Raw genomic sequence first — 14,140 nt, forward strand, 5'->3', positions numbered from 1 at the left:
TTAACAGTGTATGTAGATTGAAAATAGAATAGAAAGTTCAAATGTCATAGCATAATAGGAGTGTCAAAATTAATTGTTTCTTCAGTGCACTGTGATGCAAACGCGGACAATCGGTATTGGTTCAGTAATAATCATAATAATTTTCATTTTTGGGTGAACTAAGGTTGTATGTAGCTTTTCAAAAACACAGAAGTCTCTGTAAACATCGAGGTGTGACACTGAGGAAAAAGCCACACACATTCTGGAACATTGTGAGTATCACTGGTGAGGGTGGACATGCGTCTGACTGTGTGTTTTGATTAGACACAGCCTGTCACTACAGGACCTGAGAGAACACAGAGCCATATTTCCAATCTCTCTGGCACTTCAGGCATGTGTTCTCCTGGGAATAGTCAATGAGGCCAGTCTGAGGACACACAGGCGACGGACAACCATATGCACATTTTGGGCTGTCAATTTAACACTTACATTTATACAATTAATTAGTTATAGGGGGGAAAAGTAGATATCTTTAATTGAAACACCAGCCCAAGTCAACTTTAAATTTCATATGGTTGATGGGTGATAGGCCTGCTGAAGAAGAACAACTAACTTATAAAAGGCTAACACTTTAGTTTAAATCACAATTTACAGTATTAGGCGTGTCTGTCTATTATTAATATATGAACTATTAGAACTTATAAAGCCTATTTTAAAATATTTGCAATTTCTGAGAGATCTCGTCGGCGACCGTTAGCCTAGCATAGAGTAGACCAAAGACGGTTGACATTTTCTATCCACAAGATGATGACAGAACCGCATAATAAGGCTTAGAAGATTATAATGTTCTGATTTCTAACTACAGCTGATCAAATCATTATTAAACTGGTAAGCACAGCTGCCAACACTCAAAAGTGGATTCTGACACGCCCTTAATGCTTTTGCACTATGCGCTTTAGAATTTCCATAGTCCATATTGTCTGTTTTTGCTCAGTTTTGCCTCAAACATTTATTCAACAAAGTCACAGCAGACTGCACTTCATCTCAGATCTGCTTTTTTCTGAAAGAATCTGCATTCTGAACAAATCATGTAAACCAGTAATTCAGTGAACTGTTAAATATAAAATGTAAAAAGCTGTTGATTGGTTGGTTTAATGGTTGCTGGTTTGTTTTAATGAATCAAACAAACAAATGATGTGGTGACTACTTTATGAGGCATTTGCCACCACTTTGCTGCCACCTCAAATTAGTAGGGTTGTCAAAATTAGTTGTTTCTTTGGTGCACCGCAATGCAGATGCAGACATATCGGTATCGGTTCAGTAATTGATCATAACCGGTCATTATGTACTGATGTCATTTATCTCATTTGCGCTCTGTCGCCGAAGCTTACTATGGTGAGGGAGACGATCGTGAATATTTACAACTCTCCAACTACTTAAAAACGCAGAAACTGTGCACAATTTCACTGCATGTGTGTTTTCTGGACAGTCTTTCACTGACACTGACAGCAGAAGCCTCTTTTTCACTGCGATTGAGAGAATGAAAGTATACTCCATTTGACCTGCTGGCATGACTTTTCTTTTCCTCTCGATTGTTACATCGATACTTCTGGATAGACACGAGTCCGTGTCTGCAGAGTTTTCTCCACCGTGTCTATCATGGATCAGCTGTGATCGCCACTGCCATTTATTAGTGCCACTCATCTGTGAAGAGCGTCAGCGCGTAACAGCCAATCGCAGCCCTTTCTGTTGAGCGCGTGACCAATCAAAGGGGTATAAGAAAGAACTTGCTAGACAAGTGAGCGGGAATTTTATATTTGTTTATTTGCTTTAAATGCTCGTGTTGATTAAAGGTATGGTTTATATATCTGACTGTCTGTATTAAAGGACAAAATTGTATTACAAATAGTATATAAATATATTTATATATTTTAATACAAGAATTGCTGTGCTGTGAAAAAAAATATAAAACTGTGTATGGAAAGCATCGTCAATGCACCGAGATATCGAATTGAACCAAATCGATGGCATAATTGTAACTGAACCGAACCGTGAGACCAGTGTAGATTCACACCTCTACAAATTAGTACATTAATAAATAAATGCACAACTGGTATCTTACAATAAACAAAAATAAAAGAATAGCTAACACGAAAAAGTGTCATTATTTACTCAAATTGGTGTCATCTCAAACTTAAAAAATAATGACTAATAAAAAGAAATAATCAAAATATCCCAAAAGCTACTTTTAATAAATGTCTACTTTAATAATTTTTGCATTCATTCATTCATTTTCTTGTCGTCTTAGTCCCTTTATTAAATCGGGGTCGCCACAGTGGAACGAACTGCCCACTTATCCAGCAAGTTTTTACGCAGCGGATGCCCTTCCAGCCGCAACCCATCTCTAGGAAACATTCACACACATTCACACACTCATACACTACGGACAATTTAGCCTACCCAATTCACCTGTACCGCATGTCTTTGGACTGTGGGTGAAACCGGAGCACCCGGAGGAAACCCACGCGAAGGCAGGGAGAACATGCAAACTCCACACAGAAACGCCAACTGAGCCGAGGTTCGTACCAGCGACCTTCTTGCTGTGAGGTGACAGCACTACCTACTGTGCCACTGCCTCGCCCAATTTTTGCATTCAACAAATATATACTTTAGCTGTTCATTTGGGGGAATTTCTTAGTCATGTTTAACCTGCTATCAGTTAGATTAGTAACTGCCGCATCAATTTCTATCAATTGACAGCCATGGGTTATTTATAAATACTAACAGCACTATGACATGTGTTGTATGTCTGCATGCATGTGCAAATGCTTGCACAGGTCCTCTTGTGTGGTATTTAGATCTGATTAAAACAATATTGCACAATAAAAATAGTTCTGCAGGCAGTAAAACAGAAAGCTCTGGGCTCAGCAGTTCACAGCATTGCATAATGTTTAAAACCACACATCACTATTACAGTAAGAGGTCCTCCAGCATAAAACGGGGATGTTTGTAATAACTGGAGAGGATTTTGAGAGTCTCAGAGATTCTCCAGAAAGTATCACAGTAAGTTTTTTTTTTTTTTTTCTATATGAAGGTTCTTTAATTAGCCTGCTGTGCAAGTGATGAGCGAGTTTAATTGGACTGCTCATTCAGCACTCTGAGCTTTGGCAAGCGACCTGCTTTACAACAAACCACACACACACACACACACACACACACACACACACACACACACACACACACAAACAGGCCTGCTGGCATCAGGGTATGTTTTTCAGTTCGCTGTGGCCCACACTCTTGCCCACTTGGGTGGCACTGAGTTACACTCACCGATAGCAAAATCTTAAGACTAATCCAGTATACAGATAACACACTGTTCTGTGTTCTGTGTTTAGTTAATGTGTGTTTTAGTTCTTTATCATTATTTAGTGTATTATTACATAATATTTTATTTTTTTATTACTCTTATTTATTATAAAGATGCACAGGTTTTAAAGGAATGATTTACCCAGAAATGTAAATTCTATCAATATTTGCTATTTGAGTGAAATTGAGAATATTCTGAAGAATTTGATAGTGACCTTCTTTATTATTAGTATTATAACTTTTAATATTATTATTATTATTATTGTTATTATTATTATTATTATTATTTATATCTATGAAAGTCAATGGCTAACACAAAAAGAATGATGAATTTATTTAATTTTTGGCTGAACTATATCTTAATATTTTTTTTGTTTATTTAATTTTGTAAAAATTTTTTATAAAATTTATGTATTTACAGTAATAGAAATTTTAGTAGCTTTATATGTTCTTTATACATTTTTAAATATTATAATTTTTATTAAAATAATACAGAATTATTTAATTATTTATATTATATTTTAACTTAATATTTCATTCATTATTATAAAAAATACATGGTAGTCATTGTTATGCTTATAAAATACCTAAATTTACTTTTTATTTCATTTTATATTCTCAGGTGAAATAGTTGGAATAACAATACCGCAACATATAACACAACTATAAGTTATTACAGCACCTTCACAACTATGGGTTATTTTTACCCAATGCATTTGTTATATAATTTAATAATATAATTTTTAATAATTAAGTGTGCTGGTAAATGGATATACAAATCATGACACGGAGAGGTAATTTGATTTAAAAATAACAATATTATTGTGTTATAGCTTAAATAAATTTTATAACGCAAAAACAACATTCTGTGGGCATATTACAGTTTTTTCCTGCTGCTTGCACACATTGTCAGAAAAATGTCTCTTTTTTTTTTAAACTCTACACACAATTCTCCAAAACTGCATGCACAAAATGCCCAATACCTTATGTCTACTTTAAACTGTACCATTCAAAATGCCATAAACACGTCAGAATGAAGCATTTGCATCGAATGATGAACACTGATGACATGAAAAAAAAACTGAAAATATTTAATAGTTTATAAATATTTAATTGTTTATATCATAATCATAAACATACTGTAAAACGTAGACCTACTTTATGTAAAAGTTGTATGTATGTAAAAAAATAAAAGAACTTGTAAAGCAAAGTATGTTCTTTAGAATACAGTTGTGTGTGAAGGGAGTCTGGGAGGGGGGAAGGGGGTGGAGAAGCGTCCATTGCCTGGAAAAGTGTCATGTGGACAAAAGTGTCATGTGGTTGGTCATCATACACTTTACAGTGCTAGGCTCAGAAGAATTCCTTTATTCTTTTAGCATTTAGAATTTTGGGTAAAAAATGGGTTAAGTACAAAACTACAAATTATGGATGGGTGGAAAAACTATTTGTATTTTCTTTTTTTTTTTTGGACCAGAGGTTTGAAAAAAGTGTTTTATGCGATTGAAAATTGAGTTCAAGGCTAAAAAATAGCTTCTGGTTTTGGAGATTTGAGGTGTAGTTCTGCATTTTGAGTGAGATGTTTCAGAAATTGTGTGACAAGAAAAGATTGTGCAAGCAGTTGGAAAAAACTAATACAGCTTTTCTGTGTCTGTAGTTGACTGTTGAATTTTATTAACCTAACTGAGTTATTAAATAGTTATTATTATAGTTATTAAATAGGCACTAATAATTTTTAACTCAACCATTGGGTTAAATAAATAACTCAATGTTTTATATTGTATTTTTACAGTTGAAATCAGAATTATCAAACTTCAATTTTTTTTTCTTTTTGAGAAAATTTCCCAAATGATGTTTAACAGAGCAACTAAATTTTCACAGAAATTCGGATAATATTTTTTCTTCTGGAGAAAGTCTTATTTGTTTTATTTCGGCTAGAATAAAAAAAATTATCATTTTCTTTCTGATAGTCAACAGAACAAACAATTGTTATATAATAACTTGTCTAATTACCCTAACCTACCTAGTTAACCTAATTAACCTAGTTTAGCCTTCTAATGTCACATTAAGCTATACAGAAGTGTCTTGAAAAATATCTAGTAAAATATTATTTACTGTCATCATGGCAAAGATTAAATAAATCAGTTATTAAAATGAGTTAATAAAACTATTATGATTAGAAATGCATTGAAAAAGCTGCTCTCTGTTAAACAGAAATTGGGGGAATAAACAAGGGGGCTAATAATTCAGGGAAGCTAATAATTCTCACTTCAACTGTATAATTATTATTATTATCTTTTCTTATAGCACCTATGCATGTTCACACTGCAATCTTTACTTCATTACATTAAGTCTTTAGTTAGAATGAAAAATATAAATTGAGGTGTGAGGTGTATAATTGTCTATAATTATACATATGCACTGTGTAGCATTAATTCATTCACAGAAGTGTTAATGCTAACCCACCCTAATATATTTCTTAGGTGATCTTTGGGTTATCTCTTTGTTGTTTTGCTATTTGCGTAATAAAGTGTCTTATAATACGCTAAGAGATTCAAACATGCTGGACCATGCAAAGACAATGAGTTCATGTGTCCAGAAATATGGATGTTTACAGGACACACACTCGTGCACACACAAACACTCCTGTCTGTGTTTTGGCCTCTTGCTGAGTGTTTTGTAGTGTATGCTGTGTTTGCGGTTGTGGTCTGTGTGAGACTGTTTCTATTTATAGTCCAGACATCAGTAAATCCTCTTCAGAAATGCAGCTTGAGCTTAAACGTCCCCTTTCCCTCATAGCCTGGTAAATGCTTAAATGCACTCTCTGTAATATTCACTAATGGATTCAGTGTACATTTATCTGCATTTGTGTGTGTGTGAGTGTAAGTGTGTGCGCGTGTGTGCGTAATGCATGTTCAGGTTTATGTGGACATTTATCTTCATTTGTGTGAGAGGATGCTGTGGTCTGGGAATGAACTGATCTCAGATTACCACAACAAAAGAAAGGGAAAGAAAACTACTTATTAGGGCATTTTAATCTTATTTATTTATAAGTGGTACAAAATGAATGGGACACTGATTTAATCTTATAGAAATGCTGGATACTGTGCTTCAACAAAGTAGCAGAAACATTTGAAATAACTTTTGAAATTAGCAGCATTGATATTAATATACAAGGGAAACACTTGAAGTTATGTTTGGTTGTTTAATTGTTTCCTTTATTTTTTGTGAAGGACAGATTGTCAGTTGAGGATTTTAAAGAACTGCATTTATATGAACCAAGAATTATTCTGATTACGTACCCCTATATACATTTCTGAAGAGAGCAAAAATACTTCCCAGTAGCTGTTTCTAAAAAAATTGTTTTCACAAATTCACCAGAGGCCGCTGTGTACATTTTTTTTTAGATCTCAAGTTTTTTTAGATCTCAAGTTTTTTTTTTAGATCAAGTTTTTTTAGATCTCAAGTCGTGAGTGCCATTCATGCCTGCTGTTCTCGTGTAAATATGCCAGAGGCTGTTGTCGACTGACGGATTTACTTACTGACCAACTGACCGATAACCCCTCCCTCCTCCTTCCCTAAACCCAACCAATAGTGTTTTTCAAAAGCACAGATTGACCTGCCCACTCACTTCCCTAAACCCAACCAATAGTTTTTTAAAAAGCACAGATTAACCCGCCCACCCACTTCCCTAAACCCAACCGATAGTGTTTTAAAAAGCACAGATTGACCTGCCCACCCACTTCCCTAAAGCCAACCAATAGTGTTTTCAAAAGCAATGATTGACCCACCAACCCACTTCCCTAAACCCCACCAACAGTGTTTTAAAAGCACAAATTGACCCACCGAATTTACTAAACTCAACCAATAGTGTTTTCAAAAGCAATGATTGACCCGCCCACCCACTTCCCTAAACCCCACCAATAGTGTTTTAAAAGCACAGATTGACCCACCAAATTTACTAAACTCAACCAATAGTGTTTTCAAAAGTAATCCAGAAAAAGAAAAGCCCCGATTTTTACCACATTTTCAGATTTTATCAGATTCTCACCCTGTTACCTAATTTTATTTATCTTTTTTTGGTTTCTGATTTTTGTCTTATCTGCTTTCTGGACTCGTTCTTCACCGGACTCGAACCCCATTGTTGCGGTAGGTTCCACTCTGTGTCTCAAATCCAGCGACATACTTGTTGAGCTACCAGAAAAACTGGTAACAGCGGAAAAACAGTACATACGAAGGTAATCAGTCAGCTGGTAAGCGTGAAAAAAAGGCGTCATACCGCCCCATAGCATTTGTTTTAAAGACCAAATTTAGCCATACGTAACTCTGGCTACATAAATTGTGATCTCCATAAATGTATATAGGGCTACATTGATTTTTATACCCTTTTGTTTTCTTTTATTTTATCTCCCAAACCTATTTGAGTTTCATTCTTCTGTTAAACACAAAAAAGATTTGTAGAATGGTACAAACTGGTGGTCACAGGCTTCTATAATATTAGTCATCTATAATGGATGTCAAATGCTACCATTTCCCAACACTCTTCGAAATATCTACTTTTTTGTTAAACAGAGAAAAGAGACACATTTCAGGTCTGAAATCTCTAGAGTTTGAGTAAATGGTAAATTTTCTTTTTTGGTTGAACTGTCCCTTAAAGAATGTTCTCGATATTTTAGAGGAAACCAGACAAACCTAATGATGAAGAAGTACAGTTTTTGCAGTATTGTTTTTTTAGAGTGTGCTTCACATGAGAACCATCATCTCCTCTGAGTGTTTTTTTTTCTTTGCTTCGGGGGCTGATTTAGGAGGTTGTGATCCAGCAGGATATTTTGTCCCACTCAGCCTCAGGGGAAAACAGTAGCTCTGGGTGGCCAACAAAAACTCTCACATACACACACACACTTCCTCTGTGTCCATTAGCCATTGTTTGGTCCAGTCCTCCCCCTCAGCCCCAGTAAGCCTCACCTCTACGATAATAATCTCACACTGTTATTAAGTGCTTTAGGAACCAATTAAAACAACTCCAGGGATGAAAACATGTATTTGGTGTGTTTGTGTTGTGGAGGACAGATGAGGACGGGATGCTCTGGGCAGGGCAGGACTTGAGTGAGGCTCCAGAAAGATTCAGTCTGACCCATTTCACAGAGCAGCTTGACTGCTGCTGATGAGACTGATCTCAGTGCTGCTTGATGTGTCCTGAAAACATTATTGGAAAGATAAGACTAAAAGAAGCTGAACTTAACTTTGAATAAGCTAAATTGGCCATTGTAAATGTGTGTAAAGGAGTGTGTATGGGTGTTTGCCAGTGTTAGGTTGCTGGAAGGGAATCAGCTGTGTAAAACTGATGAACTGAAGCTGTGTAAAACTGAAAAAAAAATATGCTGGATAAGTTGGTGGTTCATTTTGCTGTGCCGACCTCTGATTAATAAAGGGAGTAAGCCGTAAGAAAATGAATGAATGAATAAATAATAGTATAGAAGTATTGCAGAATTATTAGAATTTCAAAATTTAATTATAATAATAATTAATAAACTAAATAAATAATAAACTAATAATATAATAATTCTGATAAAATATAATTAAGGATAAAATTATTAAAATCAATTGAATATAAATTAATATTGCCTTATGATTTATAGTATTTATATAGTTTCTGTATTTTTATTCAAATATTTTATCTTATTTTTTAAAAGATTTTTAGAAATTATTAACAAAAATAAATAAATAAAAATAAATATTATATTATAGAATATTGCCAAGTTATTAAAATTATAAGTTATAATTCTTAAAATAATAATTAATCAACTTAATAAATAAATAAACTAAAATAATAAAACTAAATATAATTAAGAACAATTTTTTTTTAAATACATTACATATAAATTAATATTGTCTGATAATTTATAGCGTTTACAGCTAGATTCTATATTTTTATTCAGATTTTTTTTTGTTAATTTTCCATTTAGGAATAAATGAATCAATAAATAAATAAATAAATATTTATGTGTATATTAAGTATAATATAATATAGAAGTAATAGAAAAATATTTAAACAAACATTTGAATAAAAATACAGAATATAAAGTGCTTTTCACTTTCAGATCGTTTTAAATCCTCAGAATATCAGGATGCCACTGATACCTCAAACTAGTTTTTTCTAAATTCTGGTTTTGTAAAACAGGCCAAATTTGTCCCTGATTTTCATCACCTCTCAGAAACTCGGATGAATCAGGCCCCAGATTAAAAGATTCCCCACTGGAGAAGAGAAGCAGTCACAAACCCACAAATAAGGTCAATGAAAACGGCACCATCTGGCAGACAGTTTTTTCCTAATCTAGATGTCGCTCATTTTAAAGCTGTGGTCAGGGAAATGCTTCCAGAGCAACAGGGGGTCTGCAGAAGTTCTAAAACAACAGGGTATAGTCAAATGTAGGATAATCGAGCATGTTCGGAATCAGGGCAAGACCTTTTTGAGGGGTTGTTTTGTCTTTACAATGTGTAAATTCAGAAGGAAATAGTGAATTTAGTGGAAATCGAAGGGGATTTCCTTCTAGATGTTGCTTAGACAGGAATGACTCTTGATGCGCAAGAAGCTCCTGTGCTGAAAGTCAGATCAGAGACTCTGTCCATCTGACCTTTCCACCCTGCATTCCTTCGTTGTCACTGAACCACCACAAGCCTGTAATTATTTACCCACACTGAACTCCACACACACTCACACACTCAAAGAAGCACTTTTTTCATGGGTCAAATCCAGAGTGGGAATTTCATGGAAGGCTAAACATTTTATATACTTGATTTCAGTTGGTCCCAATCCAGGTCACATTGAAAGATGCTGGATTGAATTCTGTTCATCCATGACTGTATATTTTTGACAATTGATGATTGAGGGTTTTTTTTTGCCATTCAGTTTTGCTGGTCTGATTTGACCTCAAATGTCACTTGAAACACAGGTTCATTGTGGATACGTACCCCTGTCTACATTTCTGGAGAGCGCATATTATATAGCTGCATTTTGTCTTTAAAATGAATTATAAGATGGCAGTATGACGCTGCAGATGGCTTCTGTTCATTTTAGCGCTACCAGCTGACCGCTTACCTCCATACGGATGTTTTTTCCGGTTACTAGTTTGCCCAGTAGCTTGTCACATACATCACCGGACTTAGGACGCAGAACGAAGTTGACAGAGACAACAGGGTTCAATTCTGGCAAAGAATAGTTCCAGAAACCAGATAAAACAAAAGCAAAAAAAAATAAATAAATAAAATAAATACAAAAATAAACAACAGGCTGAAAACAGCTAGCTGGCCTGGTCGGCTGAAGTGTATATTGCGCCCTCTGGTGAGTTTACTTGAGAAGAGGACGCGTGAGAGGAATTTGTGAACATCAAAAAGTGGACACAGCGGCCTCTAGTGGATTTGCACAAACAAAAACTGCAAGCAGGCGCACCCAAAGTTACATCTTTGACTGTCCCCAGAAATGTAGACCTGGGTACGTATCTGCAATGAGCCTGGGTTGGTCACTTTATACACTCTAACACATTTTGAGTGTGTTAGTGCCCAAATTTACAGATATTTTTCAAATAGGCACTTTAAAAAAGTTTATCTTAAAGCATTCTGTAAGTCTTGAACTAGAAGAATCACATTATTAAAATGTTTAATTTGAAGCTAAGAAATATGTTCATTAAAATTGGACCATAAGATAAAGGTACAAGACTGTGTCCTTAATGACTTATTGAGGGAAAGAGCTACAGTTCAAGCACTCATTCGGTTTATAGTCTGTTGAAATTGTTGATTTTGATTGTCTGAAGGTGTGCAATAAAATTGTTTAATGTTCAGGTAGTTAAATGACTTTTGTAATCAGTAACCGTGACATTTGCGAGGAAAAATATGCAAGGAGGTAGCTAACATAGGTAGCTTATGAGCTATACAAAAATAATAAGCACAAAATAATAATAAAAAACAAATGATAGTCCATTTCTCTCTTTGACCTTAAAAAAAAATGAAAAGATGAAAAAGTTTTTGATTTAAACACGAGTGGTAATTTTACAATGAAAATAAATGACAGAACAATGAATAAATAAATAAAAACTATTAACTAACTAGTATTTGTTTAATGTTAATTTAAGCTATATATTAGCCAAGAATTTCAAAGAACTGTTGTTATCATCTGCGTTCATACATACATAATCATGCACTGAATGCACTGAAAGCCATGTACAAATATCACCGCTTAGGCATACGATCATTTCTATTGTGTGAGCGTGGAGGTCCGCTTGCGAGCCGTGTGTGCAAAGCTTTAATATGAGCTCGTCTCAATGGGAAATAATGAACTTGCGTACAGAAAAGACACAATATGTGAACGGCCTGCTGCTGTAGTTAATCATATGGATTGGCTTCTTTATAAGCTCGGAACTTTAAACTAGCACACAGTTGGCATAGCTTTGTTTAGTTGTAGCAGTTTTGTTCCGTGCAACAGAAACGCAGCGTTCAGAAGCCTTTACGATAAATTAACTGTAATGAATTAGAGCGCAGTTAATAGTGAAATCGTCTAATCATTGCATCGCTCTTAATAATATCAGTGCATTGTACAAAAGGCCTTTTTTAATAGCCTGTTCTATTATTTGCCTGCCTGTGACTGATTTAAAGTAGGCAGATAACTGATTCTGTCATAACTGACTGAAAAATAACAGAAATTTACCCATCCAGTCAATTATTGCACTGCAAAGAGCAGTTTTAACATGTCTGTAATTTGGCCAGGGAATTAGTGGGATTACCAACAGCTTGCCATGCATTAAAGGATTTTTAGAATGCATTTAAAATCCTTTAATGCAGTGGAATCAGTTGATTATCCATTACAAATACAAACACACATTGAAAATCAAAATTACAGAACAATCAGCATCTTCCTCTTTTTTACATTTTCAAAATCACTGTGAGTTTCCCAGAACTGTTGTGGTTGGAAGAGCATCCGCTGCGTAAAACATATGCTGGAATAGTTGGCGGTTAATTCCGCTGTGGCGACGCCTGATAAATAAGAAACTAAGGCAAAAGAAAATGAATGATGTCACTGCGATTTGAAGTTATCCTAGCAGGACTGAAATATTCAGAATATATTCTGAAGCACAATAACTACTTCAATATTATTGATGAGCCGTTGTGGCCATTTCACTCTGTCTCGCGCTGAACGATGTCGACCAATCGCAACAGACTGTGTCATCTGTCCAATCAGCGCAGATTAGCATCGCGCTAAGGAGGGGTTTGGGAACAAATGAATCACTGAACGAATCATAAGGGAGTCGCTGGGATAATTCCGCAAAAATAAATGCACATTATAAGACAATGAAAGTGTTTTTTGACCTTGCATGCATCAGCTTTTTGTTGGAAAACACAAAACCAAAATATGACCCTTTTAAATATATAGTAGGGGCTCTTTAAAGGCATATTTCATTAAGATTTACTAACCATTTACTTTTCCTCAAGAGATTCCAAACCTTTCCCTTTCTGCTGAACCCAAAGAAGATAATTGGAAAAATGTTATAAACCTGTAACCATTGACTTCCAAATCTCACGTTTCCAACATTTTTCAAAGTAACTTATTCTGTGTTTAACAGAAAAAATAAACTCAGATTTATTACAAGTGTAGAATGGGTAAATGATGACAGAATTTCAGTTTATATATATATATATATATATATATATATATATATATATATATATATATATATATCCTAATCCTGAATATTTTTTATGGATTTTCACCTTTAATGGATAAGACAATAGAGAGTATTGACAGGAAATTGTGGGGAGCAGAGAGAGGGGAAAGACCTCGAGGCGGGAATTAAACTCGTGTCACCATGAACACCATAGTGCATGTGTAAATTGACGCAAACCAGAATTTCAGTTTTGCATGAATTATAACCACCCAACCCCCCCCCCCCCCCCCCCCCCACTATTAAAATATTAAAATAGTTACTATTTTTTGGGGGGTATTTATCTAGTTTATTAAAATTTTATGCAGATGCACTGTGCTAGAAATCACTGCAATCATTCTAAAATAACAAATTATTCACAATTTATTCAAGCCATCAGGTGAAATAGATTTTATCTTGCAGAAAAGCAAAATATTACAATGTATTTTTTCCAAATATCATACAACCCTAGCATCAGGGTTATTATGTGATTCAAACATTAAATTCTATATTTGAAATAAAAAAGCAGTGGGGGAAAGCATTAGTCTTATCCAGATGAGAGTTTTGCTGTTCTCAAGTCCCGGGTTGCCATCGATTCAGTGAACGTCTGTCTGTCCTGATTCTATCCCATTACACGCCCGCGCTCAATGGCATGTTTGCTTACAGAAACAGGTCTGCTGTTATGATTGGCTGCCCTCTGTAAGGCATTCGGGGATTGATTTGTCCTGATTTATTTTAGTGGGACGTGCGAAAGACATATTTTTAGACCGTTTTGCGATATGTTCATGCAATGTTTTTAAGAAAGTAGTACAGGATGCCAGAGGCCAGTGACTCCCTCTGCCGCCCAATGGCCTCTGATATGAATATTCATCAGGGTCTCCTGAGGGGCCCCGGTGACTCAGTATGAATTCACTCTTTCACACAGATGAGCAGTTAGCTGTGTGATAACCACGCTAACATGGAGTGACGTTTGGGGCCCAGCACAGGTTACACATTTATACAGATTTGCTGTTGAATTTTTTGCAGGCCATGAGGTGCCGGATTTATCTCATTGTTATAAATATTGAACATGTTGTTTCTTTCATTTTTTATTTGTTTAATAATTA

The 14,140-nt window shown here is 35.0% G+C and overlaps 2 protein-coding genes across 7 annotated transcripts in view; one reads left to right on the top strand and one right to left on the bottom strand.

Moving 5' to 3' along the window:
- LOC147842141 (uncharacterized) overlaps positions 1-14,140 on the bottom strand; it is a 1,078,568-nt gene that overhangs the window by 537,155 nt on the left and 527,273 nt on the right. The window lies entirely within an intron of this gene.
- stard13a (StAR related lipid transfer domain containing 13a) overlaps positions 1-14,140 on the top strand; it is a 250,288-nt gene that overhangs the window by 141,820 nt on the left and 94,328 nt on the right. The gene's annotated exons all lie outside the window — the stretch shown is intronic.

This window comes from Danio rerio, chromosome 10 (genome assembly GCF_052040795.2).
Source record: "Danio rerio strain M-AB ecotype USA chromosome 10, GRCz13ab, whole genome shotgun sequence".
Taxonomy (NCBI): Eukaryota; Metazoa; Chordata; class Actinopteri; order Cypriniformes; family Danionidae; genus Danio; species Danio rerio.